A 23,057-nucleotide genomic window follows, 5' to 3' on the forward strand; every position below is an offset into this window, starting at 1 on the left:
TTTGTTCTCTGGTCATTGTAGTCTGATATTTAGCATTACTGGAATGCATGGAGTCTAATGATAAGCTAAATTTTATGGTTTTATCTGCTACTGAAAATCTACAGCTCACAATCTTTTATTTACATATAATATTTATTTCTGAACAACAGTGTCTTCTAGAATATAAACAAGGATAAATTCAAGCCTTCTGGACACTTATCTTCTGTGAACAGATTAGAGTATGACTGGTTAAGTTCCAAAATGTCAGTGAGATTCTGTGGATCTCCTCTTAGCATTCCTCTTCTGAAATACATTTTGCCTACTTGTTTTAACCTACTTGTGAGCTAGGATGTCCCTCTGAAGGATTACATCAGGACTGCATGAACAGCCCCCCTTTGTGTAAATGGGATTGAAATACTGATAATACCAAACAAGAGGATGTTGGTAGGTCACACAAGCAGCAAGGGGAAGTGAACCTGCTTCACAAATGGTGGGAGATTTTTGGATGTCTGAAATGTGAAATTACTCAGTAGAATCACGTCCACCTTGATAAAACTGGAGTGTGCAGTTTTTAAAGGCACCAGGTGAAACTTTTTCTTGGAAGTGGCAAAATTTCACATCTGTTCTGAACTTGGACTAGTTCATAGTCCATACCCTTAATAAAGGGTACAGGGCAGGAAAAAAAATCCTTTTAATTTCTCAGCCCCTCTGGGCAGATTCAGGACTTGGGGAGCTGCATCAGCTAGACTGCTACAGGGGAAATGGGCTCTAATGATGACACGTGCTTTGTGCAGGGGCTTGGATTGAACAATCTCCAAAGACATCCCTTTCTATCTCATATATTCTGTGATTTTGTGAACAGCACCTTCCCTGCTGGCCTCACTTAGGGTTGAGCCTGTAGCTCAAGCCTCCAATTCCATAAGCATTGGTACAGGTTTTGGACAGGACAGAATGATCCATGCCCTGCAGGACTGCCTGCAAACTGTTGTCCTGTTACTCAGGGAGACAAGTGGCAGCAGATGTGTGTAGTCCCATTCTGGGGAAAAGGAAACTCTCATTTTGGTTATGGGCAGAGCTGTGTTTGTAGCTATAGGCTGGCATATAGATACTTGGAAATGCTGCAGTGTGTAAGAGTCAAAAAATGGCTTTAGGCATTTAATACACTTTGATACTTAGGCTGAAATTTCTTCTACTGGGGTGATTACACACAAGAAATATTTAAAGGTTTTGTGGCTAAGAAAATGATATAGCTGAAAATGGGAAATTGATTTGTCTTTACACACTTAAAGCAGCAGGCTTCCTGGGACTCACCCCACTGTAGATCCATGCAACCTAAACAAACAAGTAAGGGGATTGTGGCTAGAAATTTGCAATATGTTAGAAGAAAACCATCCTTGCTTACTCTGAGGGACCTACAGAAGCAGACCAAGCTATCTTGATAGTCCTTCTTACATGGCAGGAGGTTTACATGGGCAATGAAAAATCATAAGTGATCTAGAAATTTTTAGGGAATAGAGCTGGTTGAAGTTATTTCTTTTGAAATAAGCATTATTTTTCTCATGGTCAATTTAGTTATCTTTCAAATACACGTTCCAGAATTAAAAAAAAAAGTCATCTGCATAAGTCTTGTAACTCACAGTTTTGTGAGATTGTTTATTTCAGTTAAGTTTTAAACAAAGTAAACTCTTTAAAGCAATTCAATGGTTTTAGAAAAGTGGCTCTGTTAGGTGGTGATTTAACAGTATGTTTTTCACAAGATGAAAATAAAGAAACCAAAATATTAAAAAAATCTAGTTAAGCTGAACCCTGTGGATCAGTCTAATTAGTTTTTATTGTTTTACTTTAAAAGCTCAATTCAGTCATGCTCTCTGGAGGAAAATTGAATGCTGCAAGGACTAACAGACATTAGCAATTGAACTGACCATGGAAAAGTTTTCTGTGTTTGCCTGTTCTCTCCTAATGCATTTTTGAGCAATACAGCCTGTTTGGTTGAGTTAATGGGTTATTGTTCCTATTTCATAGGATACAAGAGAGTGTTGAGATCATGGGGCAATAGAAATCATAGAAGCATATTAGCACACAGACCAAATCTTTCAATCTTTCATACCCAGAGTGAATGGTGCAACATCTGTTCTTTGCAACCGTGGAAAGTATTTGCTCAACCTGCAAGTCAGTGATTGCTGCATTGTACTGACAAGGACCGACGTCACACGATCTCAGACATATGGAAGGTGACTGCTCGCTTGAATGCTAATCTGCCTCGCAGAGCTGAGCCAAACATTCACAATAAATCATTTATATGGCAAATTTGGATTCCTTTCTGCCTGTGGGATATACTTTCTGTCTTTTTTGAGGGTCTTAAGCTGTTGTCTTTAACTGATTCCTTTCTTAGAAAAGGATACAGAACCTCCTGGGACTGTTTCGAGCAAACATCTACATATTGCCTGCTCATCAAGCAAAATAGTAATTCATCAATGTCCATGGATGTATTTTCCTTTCCCTTGGTTTATCTGAAATAGGGATGTTATATGGTAACCAACTTAGTACCTTTCTTTAATAAAAATTTGGAATTAATAGCTGAAATAGCTTGTCAGTAATGCTTTAAGAGGTTGCTTTTTTTCTTGCAATTGTCCATTGCTGCAAGGGCACAGAAACAGCTTTTCTGGCCCTTGGTATGACTGAAGAGCAGAGAAGGAAAGGTGCAGGGCAGAAACCTCCCAAATCACAGTTGCAACTTGAGGACCAGGACCCTTGCAGGAGCAAACTGACCTACCAACCTTTACCCCACTTCTTCCTAGCATTAGTCATTTATTCTATCTCTGCTCACCAGGAAATATTTTACCTCCTGAGCTGAGTTAAATACTGAATCTCTAAGTGCTGCAAGGGGTAGAAACTCTGTCAAGGAAAGTGAGAGTGTTCAACTACATTTTTAATCTGTTCATTTGAAATTAATTTCCTTTGGCACAGGGAAGACAAATTTACCAGCCTTGTTTTCAGGATTGATAATGGAATTTTTGACACAATTTTTAAAGAGGGGATCTGGGCCTTTTAAGTAGTCCTTATGGTCCCATATCTCTCAGTGTCATGTTTCCTCCTAGCTTTAATATGCAAGAAAAGACACTGCCCATGAAGGCCATCAGATAAAACCAAATTTGCTGATGATCTGGGGGATATTTTCATTTTGACATTTTGAGTATTGAATAAAATCACCAATTGTCAGTAGTGCCAGAATTTGTGAGTATATGTGTGATTGGCTAAAGAGTAGTAACATTTTAGTCACTGAAGATACCATTCTTCAAATCAAACATCAAGTCCCATTTAAAATGCAGTGAAAACGTTTGATACTTTTACAATGCAAAATAGAGCCTTCTCAGGACCCTCTGTGTGTTGTGCAATATGCATGTGCCCACAGAAATCTGTGTGCAGTGCTGAGCTCCCTGCAGCAGTCCTGGCCATGTGGTGCATTGCAGCAGGTTCATGCTCTGCTTGGGTTCTGCCAGAACATTTTTCCTGATTTCTGGGTGATATTAATGATATTAGACAGCACTGTCACACTGTCCTGACTTTGACAAGTGCTTCCTACGTGGGATCTTCTGTGGGTGGTTGGATCAGTGAAGGACATTTGTGGCTGTAGAGGAGATCCTCTTCTGTACTGCACAGTCTCCATGTCACGGGTACCACCTGTGTGTAGCACATCTTAAATACAAACCTGGATGCAAGCACAGTTTTTGCTAGGGGTTATGGAAGGATAATAACTGGCATCAGATGTAGTGGGAGGGAAAGGTGGGGGCAAGAGGCCAGGGACATGCTGGGACTGTAATCTCTTAAACCATGGCAGCACAGCATGTCTGGCCATGCCATTGCATTGTGTGAGTGGGAGGACTCAGACAGAGAGGACCCTAGGGAGCAGGAGTTTAATTCTGATCCCTAGATCCAGACTATGTTAGAAGGGTGCATGCCTGCTGCAGCTGACCTGCCTATCTTGTCTCTGTTAGCATGCTGGTGTTTGATTGATCTATCACTGTTTTATGCTTTTATATAATTAATTTTTCTTGGCATTTGAATGCCCTTTTATTCCAGCCCCTCAGCTAATGTTCAGCTTCCCACAGACACATTAGTAGTGTGCTCTAATAACAGATAAGTGGTGTGGTAAATACCCTGGGGTCTCATTACCATTCACGAAGTTACTGTTTGAGAAATATGGTTCCAAATGTGGTGGTGAATGAAAATAATTAGTCATAGTCCATTATGAACAACTGCTCTGCTGTGCCCTCTCTGTGCACTCCACAACACCTGTGTGAGTACTACCCACTGGTGTGTGTGCTTTTTCACCCACCTCTGGCTTGAGCTGGTAGTCTCTCACCAAGCCCTTTTCTTTGATTTGGTTCTTGCCTCATTTATGGCCATCGCTGCTCTGCTGGCTTGGTGATCCTTCATCTCACCATGGGGACATTCACAATGCTTTACTTTACAAAGCTGTTCCTGCCAGGAGCCACCTTTCCTTGGTGTTCCTGAGCACTGATCCCTCTCTAGTGGAGTTTTCCTCTTGTAGCAGACTCCAGAGACAACACTATGGATAGAATATGACCAAGAGAGAAGTTCCTCTCTCTGTTTATTTCCAGACCTGTTGTGCTGACCTTTGAGGTTGCCAAACTCTTGTGTAGGACCTTAGACCTCAGAGAAGATTTTTGGGGAAAAAAATACATATGGGAATGTTTTAACTTTCCTATCAAATAGTTGTGTGGGGACCATGCTACATGAATGTAATTTCCACAGTTGTTGCTGCCCTGGAAGATTATGGTAGTTCTCTCAGTCATTAATTTCTTGAGCATTTAATCAACCCTGTGCATAGAAGCCTATGAACTCTCCACTATGCATTTGCTGAATTTGCAATGCAACAGCCTGGGCTGTTAAATAGCTGTGGCTATATGGGTAGAAAATCACATAATGGCTCAGCAAGCATTGTTGTTGCAGTAAACAGAAAGAACCTATTAAAGGACATATTTCTTCTGCTTTTTTTTTTTTTTTTTTTTTTTTTTTTTTTTTTTTTCATGTTTAATCACTTCCCTGCTTCATTGCTTGTGAGTGTATGAGGCATTTTGGGTCACTTGGAATGTCCTTCCTCTGTGTCTTCTTTTGGGCCACTCCTTTGATCTTTGCACCTGGAGACTGACTTGCACCTTTTCCTTGTAAAGAAAGAAAAATGCCAGCTGTAGGGCTGGGTTATGCCAGCTCTAAGAAGGTGCTCTCCCACTTGGGTCTCTACATATTCTCAGTAAATGCTGGTTTCTCTCCTTGACACTGGTACATATCTCAGATGGCCTGCAATAAAGGGATCTCAAGGTCTGGTATCTCATCTGAACTGAGCAGGAAGATCATTGCTCTGGGAGCCATTGTGAGATCTGGAACACTTTGATTAGGAGCTGCTTTCTCCACCTTGCTTGTCACTCAGAGAGAGAAATGGGTGATGCTGAGATCCTGCTCTTGTAGCAGGTGGTTACATTATTCAACTTGAATACAGTGTAATTTCTTGATTTCTAGGTCAACTTACTGAATCTCTTACTATTCCCCTATTCCTGCTATTTTTGGCTAAAAAGCACTATCCCCCTGTTCCTTCATTTTCTCTATTTACAGCTACAATTTGAAGTTGTATAATAAAAACTTTAAAATAATTTTTATAATACTGGAACTGTCAGAGGATACTATGCAATATTTTTAAGGCTTAAGGAATAAACACAATTGTGTGTAGGATTAATTTGATAGTAGAAAAAATAGCTTACTGTCTTCCAAAAAATGATACCAAGATTGGTTTTAAAAAATCATTTGTATTTGTGAATGCTGGAAAACTGCTTTGTGTAGTTGAAAAGATTTAAAAGTCCTGAAAGTTTTGTGGATTTTGCATGAATATTTAATCCAGAAAGTAACCCCAGAAAAGTGTTCATAGCCTAGTGTCCTTTAGCTTCTGGTACTTCCTTTGCCACTCTCTGAGTGGAGACAATACTTTATGATTTTGTAGTTACTGACATGCAAAAAATAATGAATGATCATTGGCCATTTGGAAAGAGTCTGGGATTTTACTGTACAAGTGCTCAAACAAGATATTGACAAAAAACCTTCCAAACAAACAAAGAGTCAATCTTTATCAAAAAAACCCAACAAAACAAACAAACAAACAAACAAACAAACAAAAAACAAACAAACAAAAAACAAACAAACAAAAAACCCCCCAAAAAAACCACGAATTGGTGGAAAATTACAAAAGAACCACTTTTGCAATGAATATTACTGTATAACTAATTTGACTGGTTCTATTTCTGAAACAGATGCAGCTGTGGAAAAGCTTTATGAAGAAGCCCATAAACATACAGCTTTCATTCACTTTTAACCCTGAATGGGGAATATGTTCTTCCTATTGTCGAACCTGTGTATAATTTATATTTTTGTGTGGAAACCATGTAAAGCTGAGTGGAGGCTTCATCCAGTTTTAACACAAAACCAAGAGAGTTCTTTGGTTTTGGATGGGGCTTTATTTTATAATTTGATTTTAATACAAGTGAAAACAACTGTCTTGGCTGGGAGATGGGATCTCAATTGTCTTTTTCCCAAACAAAAAAAATACATGTTCTGGGAAGCTGGTGTAGGCTGGTTCTGTGTTGGTGAGCCTTAGCCTCACCTGCAGATCCATAAGCAACCTGCCCTTGCCTTCACCATTTAGAAACCCCTCCCTCCCTTCAGTCTATCATCACTGAGTAAGCATATAACTATTTTTCTTTTTCCATTCTTTTGGGCTGGACAAATTTCATAATTATTTAATGCTGTTTTCCCTCTTCAGAGAATGGAATCCAAGTGGTTTGTCACCTTTCTTTGCAGTCAGATTTGCTTCCAGATGCCTGTGTTTTGGATTTAAACCACTGAAGAAAACCGTGTTTCTCAGGGAGATTTAATTGCAGGAATTCATGTTAATTTATGTTACTATTACTTTTGGCAGAACCACTGTTCCCCTTTGATAAATACAGTCTAAAATGACAGAAGGAGATGGAAGAACCAACACAGTTATTTTTCTGTTTCTGTCAGGCTGCTGTGTGTGAAGGGAGATTTCACAGATAAGAATTCCCTTAATGATCTGCCATGGTGTCTGGGTAAGATACAGTTTAAGGGGAATTATAACATAATGGAGAACAATTAATTATTACTGCAACTCACTCTTCTGTGGCTTCAGGCAGTCGATGGTTGCTTTACAGTTCTTCCTCAAAAATTCAAAATTCAAATGACATTCTGATTTATATATATATACACACATATATATAGACATATACATTTACATATAACTATATATGTATATATATATGTGCGTGAGTGTGTATGAAATATATATCATATAGTATTTTTAGCATTCCTACTAGTTACTCAGATTCATTGAATTCACTCACCAAAGAAATTTATTCCAGTGTCACACTAGTGAAAACAAGCCAGTAGAGATGGTCACTGCTAAAAAAATTTCTCGTTCTCTGCCCTTGCAGCATGGACAGAATTAATCCTTCAGACCCTATCTTCTCTATCTGTTTACAATCAGGGCAAAGCTGAGTAAGAACTTAATTCTTCAGGAACTTGGCAGACTTTAGAAACAATATGAAAAATGATATTTGAAGGGAGCTGGGATTTCACTGCTGCTGGCCTGAATAGATGGCTGCTGAGTGGTTTTTGGTATTCTGAGGACAATTAGAATAAATCAGCTGGATTTTAAGAGCAGCAGGCAGAGTATCAGTTAAGCAGATAATTTAGGAGTGCTTATTTCTTGTTCTGCCCTTTGTGAAAATTGTAGATATTTAAACCTAAAATTTTCTTATGCAAAACTGGCCTTGCTCTGTAAAATTTTGCAATCCACTGTGATTGACAAGGCACATGTATGTGTTAGAAGATGAGAGCCCAGAGGCATAAACACCAGAGTTTTCCAAGATCCTGTAGATGTTTTCTTTTGTTTCAGTCCAACTGTTTTCACTTACCTTCCTAGAGCTGAGCAAAAAATATTTCTAACCTTACAAAAATAATGTACATTGGTTTTCTCAGGAGAAAATAGTAGCTGTTCTGATAAAGTAAGGTCTTTGCACTCTTAATTCAATTTAAAATGAAAATATTAAGACCATTTCTATACTGGCTGCCCTTCAGCATGCACTTAGCTTGAATTCTGATTACAGACAGTGCTAAAATCTGGCTTGTGACTTACACTAAGCTAGTTTCATTAGAAGAGATTTGGACAATGCTCAGACAAAACCAGATGCACATTTAGCTAAAAATAAGGAAGAAATGGAAAAGTAAAAAACCTGTCCCAAACAAATGGAATTGCTGTGTTTTAAAATGATATCCTTTTCTGGCTCACAAAATTATTTCATGCAGAGCAATGAATGATGAATAAGTTCTTAAATTAGCTGGGTCTGGGCTGGGTTGCATTGTCTGCGAAGTCTTGCAGTGTCCACACGTGGCATAGGGTATTTATCCTCAGTCGTCAACATTTGTCTCCGTTGCTCTGTCAGATGTGCTCTGCGTCATGCTGGGGGCAGCCAGAGGACATGCAGAGACCAGAGCAATAATTCCTTGAGGGCTCCATTTATGCCAAATGTTGAGCACGCTTTTCCCATGTAAATCTCAAAAGACAGTTTCTGTAATGGACTCTAGGAATATTGGTGTTATCAACAGTGCATTATTCCCCAGGCATCTATGCCTCATCTCAATGAGGGCTTGGCTGCCTCTCAACATCATTGCAGACCCTGATGGTGTCCTTAAGGAAATTCTTAATCCTGTCCTCTTTTCCAGCTTGGCAAAACTGTGCTCTTCTGTCAACACCCTGTTCTTCACCCCATGTGTCTTAGAACCCAAAATACAGAATCATAGAATGGGTTATTTTGGAAGAGACCTTATAGATAATTTAGTTCTGATCCCTGCCCAAGGGCAGGGACACCTTCCACTAGACCATGTTGCTCCAAGCCCCATCTAGACTGCCTTGAGCACTTCTAGAGATGGGACACCCACAACTTCTCTAGGCAACCTGTTCCAGTGTCTTAGCATCTTCACAGTTAAGAATTTATTCCTAATCCAATATAAAGCTACCCTCTTTCTGTGTGAAACCATTATTCCTTGTCCTATCACTTAATGTCCTTTCAAAAAGTGCATCTCTAACTTATTTGTAGACCTCTTTAAGTTCTGGAAGGCCGCTAGAAGGTCTTCCTGGAGCCTTCTCTTCTCCCAGCTGATATCTGACATCTTCACAACATGCATGGGCTTGCCAAAAGAGGGGAGTCTGTCTCTTCCTCCACACCATGGTGGTCTACCTGAGGATCTTCTGCAAACCTTGTTTTAGATTATGAAATTTCCATAGACAGAGCATCATCTGAAGTTTGATTTTGCAACTGGTTGTCACTGTCCCTGTCACTATCATGGATGTGTTGCTTCTGTGCCCCTGCCTGCTCAGTGCCCATTTGTGTGTTGCTGACCAGAGAAATGAAATGCACAACTTCAGCAGGGACAGTCATTTGGGTAATGGCAGCTTTTTATTTAGAACTATGCAGTCTCTACTTCAGGCCATTGCTGCTCAAGGATCTCAAGGCATGAATGCCTCACTCAGCTTATGGGCTAAGAATCACAAGTGAGTTTGAGATAACCTCTTTATTGTGGCACTTGTTCCTCCCTCTCCATGTGTAACTCTTTTTCAACCTTCGACTAGAACTTTTACCATGATCCCAATTAATTATACTTGGCTCCATTACTTAATTCTTCCTCCTCCATGCAAAGCCTTATGTAAAAAAGACTAAGGCGAAAGCCTTAGTTGTCCCTTGTGGCTTCCTGCAGATCTCTGGGATGTAATTTATGTGTTCCAATGCTTGTCAGCTTTCCTTAGCTCTCAATGTCCAGCTGTGTGCTGTGGGATAACACTTCATCCTTTGATTGTTTACCTTACTCCCTCTCCAGCCACCTCCACAGGAAATCTCATCAGGCTGTTTGCCACAGGAGCATCAGTCTTAGAATGAGAAAAGCCAGAAAACACTTTTTTCTTCTAAAGTCAGGTCTTCAGTAATATGAAGCTTTTCCATCTACAGCAATAATTTATACAGAAACACAATAATTTCATTCTTACCTGGTGATTATTTTCTTGGTCAAAATGTTGCCTTTGTTTTATTTATAGTGGTGTTGTTTGAGTTTATTATTATTATTATTATTATTATTATTATTATTATTATTTCATTTTAATTCCAAAATGCTGTTTTATTTATTATTTATTACTGATGGCACATCTTGGAGATTTCTTTTCAACATATATTTTATTGCTTTTATTTAATGGAGATAGTTTTATATTCTTCTAACTCTCAAAGATTTGCAGTTTAATAGCATGTACATATGTCTGCAAGAAAATGAGTAAGTGTGGCTCCATGGCTTACTGCTGAGAAACAGGGTTACTTTACTTCCTTGAAATAAATTAGTTCATTTTGTTTTATATTTCCAACATGCTCGGGAGATATAAGTGACTGCCTAACAGAGATCGCCTCCAAGTTGCTCTGCAGTAAAGTTGCTGCAGTTCAGGCTCTGGCATCTGTTTATCCATATGAGATTTCTCAATATACTTTCTTGATTTGTTTAATAGAGTATGGATGTGTTTTACATAGCTAAATTACCCAGAGAGAAACACATTGGTGGCTTGCTGGTAACTCTGCAGAAGTACAGTTAATAAGTGGCTGTACTACAGTGTGCAGTTTTGAAGTTGAATATGCATAAAACGCATTGCCGGATCCAAGTCGATTCTGGGTAACATTTTGCCCTAATTTTAAAACCTTTTCCATTTAAAAGGGGTGCAAACAACCTGTAAGGACTGAATAATTGCTTTTCCAGGGCATATTGCTCAGCTGTGGGCTGGAGTGGCTAATGGGTAAGTGCAGCAATTCAGATGAATGGGATTGCTTCCAAAGCAGGGCTATTTACATATGGTGTGCATATATATACATGTACACACACACATAAACTGAAAGACAGTAGGTTTAGATTGGATATTAGAAAGAAATGATTTACTGTGGAAGAGATGAGGCACTGGAACAAGTTGCCCAGAGAAGCTGTGCATGCCCCATCCCTGGAAATGTTCAAGGCTGGGCTGGAACAGGGTTTTGTGTTTTGAGCACCCTGTTCTAGTGGAAGGTGCCCCTGCCCATGGCAGGGGGGCTGGAACTGGATGATTTTTAAGATCTCTTCCAAGTCAACAATTCTATGAGTCTATGTTTCTTCAATTCCATACATTTCTGTTTAAATAATCAAGCTTCAGTGGCTACTTCTGTGTGTCTGGAATGAAGTGTGCTAGAATTATGTATTCTTCTCCACTTCAAGAATGAATGTATCTTCAGACAGGCTGTTTTTCTGTTGCCAAAACACACAGTGAATGACATGATGCACAAGGGTGACTTCTGAATAATATGACATTATTAATGAGTTTGTTCTCTGAACATAAGCGCGGTGCTCAGAGATAACCTGGCACTACACAGGCACAGTACACTCCACAATGAGGCTGAACTATTACAGAGCCAGCCGAGCAGCAAATTCAATGCCTACCTGCTGGCCTCGGGGCTAAGGGTTAAAAGCTTTGTTTGGGTAGCTGAGTAGTGAGGCTACCATCTCAGAGCTGTAGCAGGAGGAAATGAGTAAAGACTTTGCCTGTACTTACTAAGCAAATGAGCTATCCAGGGATCAGGTTCCTTACTCAATGTATGTTACATGCCCCTAACAGATGCCAGATACTGAAATTCCCCATGCACAGTGATTTGTATGCTGTAGGAAAGTGTTTAATACTTTGTTCCCTAAATGATGTTGGTAGGAAAAATACTTTTGTAAATATCCCGCCCAAATCCATTACAGGGACATTACATGTAACAGATTATATGAAGGTACACTTATAAATCTTATGGACATCTTATACACCCTCAAATCTTCTTCTGCCTCCTGGCCTTCCATACCTGCAAATTTTCAGGACTTGTCAGCTCCCTGCCTCTGGGTGTGCGCTGGCTCAGCTGCTGTACCTGAATTGCTTTTGGGAAGGACATTCTGTGGAACTGTAGCGACAGCACATTACCTGAGGAGATGGATGGGACCTCGGTGGAGATGTTCAGATGGAGGGGAGGATATAAAAGAAGAAAATATGTAGCATGGACATACAGGTTCTTCACCACCACTCTGCAGCTCTAGGTAACAACCCTGTCAGGACAGGCTCTTACTGCAATGCCCCAAACACATACTGGAGTCAAGAATAGCAAAATAAGGTGAAACCAAAGCGCATAAATAATTTTGATCTCAAATTCTATATTTTAGTTGTTCTTAGACTATTCCTTCAGATTAGTCTGTACCAAAATGAATTGTTGATCTGAAGTTTTATTCCACATGGCCTGCATATTGTGTTGGAAAGACTCAGACTTAGTTAAAAGCTGATTAGAACAAAATTTTTTAAGAAGTCACATTTTCCTGTTATTTATGAATGTCTTGTCTAACATTTTCCTGTTATTTATGAAGGTCTTGTCTAACACTTTGGTGTGAGGTCTGTGGTTTTTAGTCTAGAGCATCCAAGTATGGAAACTCTATTTTTCTCCTAGGTGATTATAGCTAGCTTGGGTGAACACATAATTCAAATGACTTTTAAAATATTTTTATTTTCTTTTAAAAGCAAGAATGCACGACTACATTGGACTTTAAAATTCCAGAGGCAATGGAGAATTTGAACACAGCAGTGCCCAATGCATAGACAACAAGCACCAGGGAGAGATGAGGCCATATAAATTATACCTGGACACAAGAAGTAAAGTCTTCACCACAAATGTGCTGAAGCTTTGCACCAGCACCCCAGTGAACTTAGGGGATGTTTTTAGAAATGTTCAAAACCTGATTGGAGCAATATGATCCCACTTGGGTGCTGCATTTGCATTGAGTATGGGGGAATAGAGCAGATTACTGTAGATCCCATTCAACCAACTCTGTTTTACCATTCCACCCTCTGAGTGGAATGTTGCACATAGATCCATGCAACTTGAATAATTATTTATTTATATTATTATTTGAGATTTATTCCAGACCCATTTAGACAGAGTCCTGAGCAGCCTTATCTGGGGGACCCTGTTTTGAGCAGATGGTCTCCAGAGATGCTGTCCCACCTCAGCTATCCTGTGAATCTGTGAAATTACATGAAAGCTGAGGAAAATATGCCAGGGTGAGTGGATTGCACTCAGTTCAATCTGTTTGAAAAGAAAGGCTGAAGGGTGGCTTTGTTACAGTGGTCAAGTGCCTCCATGGAATGGAGACAGCAGGCGCTAAAAGAGCTCCTCAGGAGGAAAAGAAGAATATAAACCTCAGAAATGGAAGCAAGATAATTCAAGTGACAAAACATAAAATCAGTGTTTCAGTGATGGCAGATTAACCAGCACTTGATATGTCTTTCACTGTCCTCCCTGGAAGCCTGGTTTAGCCAAACATGAGCAACCTTTTTGTTTAATACAAGGTGTTCATTCCAAGAGCAGATACAACCAGGTAAACTTAATAGAGCAGGACTTACCGGAGGCTTTCTTGGATGATGTAGCAGTAATTATTGAAGGATCTGTGTTTGATAGCTGAAGAGAATGAAACGAAATACAGGAAAAAGGTTTAGTTCAGGCTGTTGCAGATTTGTGGCATCTGCTTAAGTTTCAACAACACATTTTGTTCCTCCTGGGTGTTCTTAATGGTTGCCAAACTGCCTGTTGACATTATATCTCTTTTTGTTGAGTTCTGATTTACAAGCAAACTGAGGTATATTTGAAGTAATGAAAATAAGAGTGTTTCAGCATCTGTTTATGGATGGGTTCTGGAGCATAACCCTGTGATGCAAAGGCCAGTATTCCCAGTACTGGGAATAGCACCCGCATTTTGCAACTGATAGGGTAATTCCTTGTATAATCAAAGATCTGCCCCATACCTGGAAAGAATTCCTATGAGGATGTACACCATTCCCAAGTGGGTATAATACATTTTATTAGAAAAAAAAAAAAAAGAAAAAAAAACTTTATGGATTGAATATATGTCAACATAAATATTAATGTGGTGTTGCTTGTCTTCACATCAGCAGTACTTATTGGTGAGACATTGAAGATACTATCTGAAATCTTGAGATCTACTGAGACCACAGTGGAACCAATGAAAGCCAATGGGACAGAAAAACATTGGTTCCTTATGTAAAAAGAGGTTTGGGGACAGAATGAATCAGTCTCCCTTACAGACAGACTGTGTCCCCTTTCCTGGAACAATAAGAATACAAGAAAAACATGATTTGGTTTTTAAGTAGGGCTCCTTGACCTTTCATTTAAACACTGACAGAGGAAAGCAAAATAGGAAGATTCCTACCACACTGTTTTCTCTCTGAGATAGGAGGGTGCTCACGAGAAAAGAAGTATTGACGCCATCTTCCTTGCACCCCATAGTGAAACCATCATCACCACTCCAGAAGTCCTGGTTGTTTCCCAAACCCAGGGGAGGTGGTGACACTTTCCCTCCCATACACAAATGAGCCAGTTCCTGAATTCCTTCAACTCATCCTGCTGCATTCAGCACGGCACGCCAGGGGTGGAAACACGCTCCAGAGCATACTTCAGCCAACCCTGACTGACTTTTCAGCGAGAGCAATGAAGAGAGGGAGGGAAGCCCCCCTGCTGTTAGGGTACAAATGTCTGCCAGATGTTAGCTGTTTCAGAGGGTGACTGAATGAAACCAGTGCTCTTCCCTAGAAATTATCACCTGGCTCAGTAATCGCTCCTCATAGCCAGCTGTAGTAGCCAAGAGTCCCTGTTTGCTGAACTAGTCCTAAAACAGCAGGAGTGGTTCCCTTTCTCTTCATACTTTTCCCATCTCTAACAATTCAATTTTTTGAAGGTTATTATGGAGAAACTGCCTCTGGTTCCTGTACCTTTGTCTCTATATCTCTTTAAGGCTATTTCAGGGATGTGGAAGCGACAATCTAGAAAATCAAATCTAGGTTGAACACAAAAATATCCTGACGTCTTCATTCTATTAAATTAAGGTATTGTATTAGAGAAGGTAACTAATTCTGTGCTTTTTCAGTATAACTTAAGTTTTTAGAGTGAAATTTTGTAGCCTAAAAAATTATGGCACTTACCTTATCCAGCTCTACAACAAGAAACTTCTCTTTAGTTAAAATTTTCTCTGGGGCTAAACCATCTAACAGACATGCTTTTGCTAAAATAACATATTTTAATCCTTAGGGCTTTCCTTTCTGCAGAATTTTTATGTAAATTCATGGGAATAAGTAGAGATGATTTGAACTGAGTCTCAGGACCTCTACAAAGAGACCTCAGAGTGCAAGTTCAAGCAGAGGGTCTGACTTGTTACAAAGGGTGGAGCAACTTGCTCCTGCTGCTCTCATGAAGTTCAGTGATGTGCCCTGCCCAGCCATGCTTCAAACAGATGCTTAGTAAACTTTTGTTCTAGCTCAGATGAATGTTACCAAGTTATAAACACTGGGAAGAATAGTAAAGTTATTTTAAAAGAGAAAACAAACAAACAAAAAGCTCAAAGATCCTGGAAAACTGTAGAAATGTGTAATTAAGGGGAAACTGGGCCTGGTGAATGGCTGCTAGAGAAATAATAACTTTTCTGTTGTAGAATAAATATGCAGTGCAGGGACCAAGTGCATTTTTCATTTGGCTGGTTACAATTGCTATCATTCAATATTCACATCTGTTGATCAGGAGAGTCCTGCTCACAGAAAGGCTGCAGAATTGACAGCAGTGCATGTTTCATCAAATTAAATGAAGGAAAAACATCCTGTACTGATGGATGACTTTTCCTGACAGTGCGTTGCTACTGTGCATTCAGTTCTTTGCCCTCAGTCCTTCTCTGGTGATGCTCAACTCTGTGAAGTAAAATGGAAGAAAATCCAGTGGTTAAATGTGCCACTGTGGAGCTTCATAACTCTAATATATCATGGAACAACAAAGGAAGCCAATTGTCATTGCAAGATGTTTCAAAAAGGCATGGATTCGCACAGGGGCCCATAACACAGTATAATAACTCCATTAGCTAAATGGAGTCAGTCTTGCAGGGTACTGCAAGATCAAGAAGATCAAGCCCATAAACCAAGGAAGCCCAATATAAACCAGAGAACTAATATAAATTTTAGGATGTCATTAGGATTTGGGTTGAACATTAACTAGCAAAATATGGCTCACTTACTAATCTACTACTGTTTAATGTCCCTGATAGCAAGTTTGATTCTAATATTGTCACAGATGAAATTCAGTTTAGTATTGAATTTTGTTCTAAAATAGGAAGGCAAAAAATTCTGTTAAAAATGTATCTAATCCTAAGATTTTTTAATGGCAGCTGCAATAGACACTTGCACAGAATTAAATATTTAGTCCACAAAGACTAAACATTAAGAATAATTTTATATATTCTATTAAAAATCATTACTGAGATTAACTTTGAAAAACCCCTACAAGTGACTCCAAAAGAGCCCCGTTCCCTGCAAAAAACCCTTAAACCTTAAAAAACACTGTTCTTTATCTTTTAATATTCCTTGGAATATATTTGTTGAGCCTGGGTTCTCATTTTAATAGGCACAAGAGAAAGACAAAGGCTAGTGCCAAACATTTATTAAAATGCTCTTCATGTTTCAGATGAGAACTGACCAAGGGTTTTGCATTAAACATCTTCCCTTCTCTTACATATGGTGAATAGAGTTTGACTCTCCCTCACAGCAACTTAAAATCAGGCTGCTTAAAGAGAAAGGTAATAGTCTATGTGAATAGGAATACAAGAAGGAGGACATTAAAGCAGAGACAGTAGAAAAATGGTGTTGTTTATATTATATAGGTATATATTTGTGTATTTCCTTTGCTGGCCCATTCACACATTACATGAATTCTGGTGTTCAGCTAGAGAATTGAAAGCTAAATATGACGTGCATATTTTCCATTATTCTAAACACAACTAAAGGTAATTTTTGTTGGAAACTATACGTGGTTATGATGCTATACAGAATCTGAGCAAGTAAATATAGAACAAATAGGAAGTCAATTCACATGCAAGTCCATAGCACATAGCTCACCCACATGGTTACTTCTGGTTTTGCACGTTTTCAGCTGCCCAGAATGCACACTGCTGAACAGTCTTTGAATCTTTTCTGCACTGATTTTCCATTCAGTGTTTGTTGTGTGAACCTTTTCTGGCATCATGAAAGCCTTGGTTCCTCTGAAGGCTAAATTTTCTGTTTGATTACTTTAATTTCTTTGCAGTCATGTTAATTTTGAAACTTACATAGGAGAATTTCTCTTGGCTCTGTGATGATTTGCTCTTGCTCTCTACAAAATCTTGAAAGGAAGAGGTATTGAGATACCTCTCAATATATATATTGATATATTGAGGCGAAGTCTCTTATCCCAAGTAACAAAAAAATAGAGAAGAGAAAATGGTTTCAAGTTGTGCCAGAGGAGGTTTAGATTGGACATTCAGAAAAATTTCTTTCCTGCAAGGACTCTCAAGCACTGGAATAGCCTGTCCAAGGAAAGTGGTGGAGTTACCATCCCTGAAGTTGTTTAAAGGATGTGCAATAGACATGGTTCAGTGGTGTACCCGACAGTGCTGGATTAATGGTTGGACTCGCTGATCTTAGAGATCTTTTCCAACCTAAACCATTCTATAATACTATCTTTCTATTTGATGAACTCATTTAATCAGCCTTGCATGATACTGAAAAGTCATACAAGCATCTCACTTCTAGCTATTTCAGATCATTCCAAAGCTGGCAGGAAGTATTTATTTTATAATGTTTTTGTTTCTTTTCACAACTTCATTGTTCCTTCAATAATGAGAATGCAATGTTTCATTTTTGTATTTCCATGCAAAAAATCTAAGCAACCTTATTGGATGAGCATCTGTTCAGAGTGCACAACAGTTAAATTTACCTTCAAATAAGGTCATTGCTTAGATAAAGAGTATCCTTCATTATCATGCTTAGAAAATCTTCTGCTTCAGCTCCATTATCCAGGAGCTGACTTAAAATGTCCTTCTTTTCAGAAGTGTTGAGCTCTTTCAGAGTCCAGTGTGCAAGGGCGACAGGTGCTTAATAACAATGGGAGCTTAAACCACATCTGCTAAAGAGACTTAATATTGATTTTGAAACTGTAAGCAGGAGGCTTTGACATTTAAAGTAATAATACTGGGCAGATTTTTTTACACATTAATGATCTTTCTGAGAGTGGTTTTACCCTTCAGAATGGGGAATGGCATCTTTGGGGATTCAGTGGGTTGCATAAGCATGATTAATTGGGCTACATACTGTCACTTAGTTCTCCAGGGCTGTTTTCACCCAGTAGCAGTGAGACTGGCTGTTACAGAACTGTCTCAAAAATGCATTATTATACTCTGACCCTCCAAAATAGAGGTTGCATATGAACTGCCTGTGACTGTCCCTGGCTCATTCTAGCTCTCAAACTCTTCTAGAGAGTCTTTTGGAGAGGGCCAAAGCCATCTGATGTGGTCCAAAATGCACTGGAATAATTTAATAGTGCAAATTTACAGTGCAGACAATTGATTTCCACTGTTGAGCCTTCTGTACGACTCTTTAACTTACAAATATAGACATAACTGTAGTGTCCAGACATGCCATCACTGACTTCATTGATGCAATTTGTGCCATAATTCCTCGCAAGCCTCTGAAAAAGGTTTTTGTGTTATGGGATATGGAATCCACACCACAGGGTGCTTTACAGCTGAGGAACTGAGATATGGGAGAAATAAAGCATGGACTCCTACACACAGCTATTTTAAGCTTTAACTAAGAAAGGAATTTTCAGATTGCCTCTGTTAGAGGCAATTAGGTAAAGCTATAGAAGAATCCAGGGGAGAGTTTATACATATCAAGAGAAAGATATTTGTAGAGGGAGACTGAAGTCCACTCTGGCCTTGGCTGGGTTGCACTGTTTCTCCATTGATGAGATGGGACAGAACTCCTGGCTTAGTTGCTACAGCCACATCACTGCTGTGGGAGACAGCAGCTAGGCTGGAATAACTTGAAAACAATTACATCCTAAGTCAGTGTCAAGCCTGGCACAAAAGGAAGCTCCTTCAGCCCTAAGCAAAATAAGGTTGGTCATATAATGTTGGGTTACAAAGGATGCTGAAACAGACTTAAATGTTTAAAGTTTTATTCATGGAATCTGTAGCTGATGGCACACACCCATTCTAAAGTTACTGTTTGGAAAAATACAAAGGAGAGAAAGCAAGAGAACAGGGAAAGCAAAAGCTTTCACCTGTGGATGGCCAAAAAGAGGTGCAGCAGAATCTCCAATGAGGGTATTTTCTGGTGTTCCTCTCCAGGTGATGCTAATGATGATAATTTTCCTCCATGTTTTTGTAGAGTGACCATATGCCTTTCATTGTGACCTATTCAAATTCCCTTTTGGATACTCCTGCTTAAAACTCTGTGCTCTGAATGAGCCCACGTGTTTCACAGTAAGCTTGGGTATATATTAAAGTCAAACTGGAGATTCAAGTCTTTGTTAGCTGCAATGTTATTGACTAATTTATGCTTTTCCTTTAATGTAAACTTCAAGTTATAAAAGAAAGGGTGGGGAAGAGCAAGGGGAAGGAAGGAGTCATTCTTACTCTGGTTACAGTTTCTTCCCATGAGAAATCAGAGATAAGAATAATGTCAAGGTTTGCAGGTGCAACACCATGTGAGTAAAAACAGCATGAAAACAACAGCAGGAGAAAGGTTAAAATGATGGAGCAGCTTTGGTGAAAGCTAAAAGACCAGCATGTGGAAGACAGACTACAGAACCACAAAGAAAAGGACCTGAGCAATACAAGGTGAAGCCATCCTGCAACAGCTTGGTGTCTGCTCTTCTCTCTGCACATCAGCTGTGGTCTCACATCCTGTAGCACCTTTGCAAGAAGCAGGTAGGAGTAACAAAGGTTTTTCTGTGGGTTCAGGTGATCATAACCATAGGCACAATAGTCCCATTTGCATCAGCAAGGCATAATTGTCTTCTCTTATTAGACAAAAATTCTTAGACTGCTTTATTAGATTTAATCCATCTGTCTTCAAGACTTTACACATCTCTCTTCCTCTAAATTTATTAGAAGTTATAAATTTCTTACGTTCACAGTCACACAAAATCACAGAATCAATTTCTGTAAGAGAACGTTTGCAACCACAGGTTTATTCTCAGGCCAGCTGTACCACATTTAAAAACCTGTTTCTGATAAATCTGTGATTGCCTCCACATTCACTTATTTTACACCATCTGAGGATATAGCCCTCTGGCTACAAACACTAGCTAACTGCGGTTCCAAGCCATAAAATCTATTACAATATTAACTTGGCATGTGTTCTGTACAATAACAATTTTCCAGGACAGTAAACTTTTTGAGGATAGCAAACGCACAATATTTCCCTGGTTGCACTTATATATTTCAGTCTGCTGCCAAGTGCTGCAGATCTTCCTGAGTCTGGCAAAATTCCATGTTTTAACAAAATTGTTGTTGGTGTGTATAATTTCTTTACTTACAATCCACTTGGAGATATTTATTATTACTGGTCAAAGATGTCAAATTCAATAGGAAGAAAATCCCAAATAGACCTTGAGAGTGCCCCTTCTTGCATTTTCAAATGTGAGACTCCAGCTGGTATTGTGACCACTACAGAAAGCTCAGCATAAGCCTAGAGGCAGGAAGCTGTGAGGAGAGCAAAGCAGCAGTGAAATGATATTTGTGACTCACACAACAGAGTCCCAGAACATCTAACCATTTTGGAGGTAGATTTTGGAGGAATTCAGCCTGAGACAGTCTGGGGCGGGGGGGCTATGAGAAGCTTCTGTCAGTGAAAGGTGATGTGGGAGACCATGGAAGTGCATTTACCTGTGTACATAACAAATGGCTGCTGAAAACTGATACTTTCTGCAGAGTGAGATGGCTTTGCTTGCATTTGGTATGAGATGTTATTCTTTGAAAATACAGGTAATGGGATAGGCCTGGGGCAGGTTCAGCAAATTTTTGAGTGACAACTAGTGAAAGAAGCTGTCAGCTATTTTAGGAAACCTGTGCTAAGGTGGGGACTGATAAATACTGCTGGCAACATCAAATACTGAAGGCTGGTAGCAGTTGACAGAAGCCTCTAATTCCTCTAAACTGAGCTGGATTTGGTCATAATGACAGATACACTAATTAGTCCCCAACACCAAGAATGTACTTGTTAGACCCCTGGAATGGATGGCAATTGTTATACAGGATGAAAAGGAGCAGGTGTGTGTATATACATACATGTAGATCCACCCATCCATGCAGAAATTGTTTGTGATATGTGACAAATATATATAACATAATGTATTAGAGCATGAGGTATGCGGAAAGGGGAGGTGGTAAATTTGGCTGAGTGGCCCACTTGCTGTTGTTGGACAGGGTTGTGTTGCTTTGCTTGTGGCCAGTTTGCCTGAACCAAGGAAATGTGAGTGATTGCTTGGGTGTCAAACTGAGTTCATAGCAAAACAGAGCAATAATAATTTCTGGAGAAGGCAAAATCTGAAGAAAAGTCATTAAATCACTATGGGTTCCAAAATCTCCTCCTATATTCAGTTGTTATTCTCTGATGATCAAAGTGGGAAAGTATAATCAGAGGTGCATAGAGTAAAACATACAGTTCTAACTTCTGGGAATCTTCAGTACTGTAAAAAGATCAGCTCTCTATTTCTCTTTCCTTAAACCTTCAGTGAACTTCCAGAAGTCCCATGTAGGAATTCTCATGGTGTTCTATATCCTCTGCTGTAGAGTCAGGGAGGCACAGATGTGGCTGCATAAAATTTCATGGCTGTATAAAAGATGGGTAGAAAGAGATGATGTCTTCAGCAAGCATTGTCCTGGTTGTAGGTGGGTACTTGTGGAAAATATGAGGGTGAAGTTTTTAGAGCGAGTCAACAATGAACTCCATCAGGATTCAGTTTTCAATTCTTCAGCATCTAAATATTTCATGCTGTACATAAAACAATGGTGACTTCAGGGACAGTTGGAATTTGTTTTCTTCTCAAAGACATCTTCTGCATTGCTTTTTTGACATTTTCTTTGGTTCCTTGTTGAGCAAGGGGACTTTAATCATTCATTCTCTTATCCTTGCCCAGGATTACAAGAAGTAACAGCTTGTTGTGATTTTCCTTCCTCCAGTCCACCTGAGACACTCAGGCTCTGAATACAAGATCAGTCTTGATTAGATTTCTACAGATATGTGTATTGAGGCAAGCTCTATCTCATTCTGTACTCAGGTTCTGCATGTCAATTTTGAGAATATTTATTATTAATATCGTTGCAGCTTATCATCTCTTCTGATATTAAGACTGTAAAGCCAGGTAGTATTTGACTTTGAAAAGTCTATTCCAAGTTGTACCACCAATTCAAAAGTTCTATTTCCCATAAAAAATAAATTTAGTATGTAGCAGAATAGATGAACTGGACTCACCTGTTGACAGATTTTTTTTTTTTTTTTTGCAATCTGATAGCCAGAGCATTGTAGGCTCTTGCAGAAAGAGTTCACTCCTAATATTAATTTGTTAATACTTGAAAAACACACTTTGTGCATACACATTTCATATTATATCCCTTTAAAAATCACGTTAAGAACAGAATATGAACAAATTGTGAATACAATACTCTGAAAAGAAGTTGCTCAGGGAAAGAAGTTGGTAACAAATGACTACTAGATTAGCAGAAAATGTTACTCTGAGACCCAGAACCTGAATTTCAATTCTTGAGAAATGATGGGACTGTATTAACCAAGAGAAGAGTTAGGCATGGATGAGTTTAATTTCACTGCCATTTTCTTTTGTGTTTTTTGCTTACTTAAAACTGGAATTGTCTCTAGGAAGACTTAGAAGAGTCTCCATAGAAAGAAAAGGGTACAACCAGGATGTGGCTAACCCCAAGTGAAGCAAATCAACACATGCTGATTTAAACCATTGAGGGATCTGATTTGCTTCTCTTCAGGCTTGGAAATAGGTTCAGCCCCCCCAATAGATAAGTGG

This window comes from Lonchura striata, chromosome 2 (assembly GCF_046129695.1).
Source record: "Lonchura striata isolate bLonStr1 chromosome 2, bLonStr1.mat, whole genome shotgun sequence".
Classification (NCBI taxonomy): domain Eukaryota; kingdom Metazoa; phylum Chordata; class Aves; order Passeriformes; family Estrildidae; genus Lonchura; species Lonchura striata.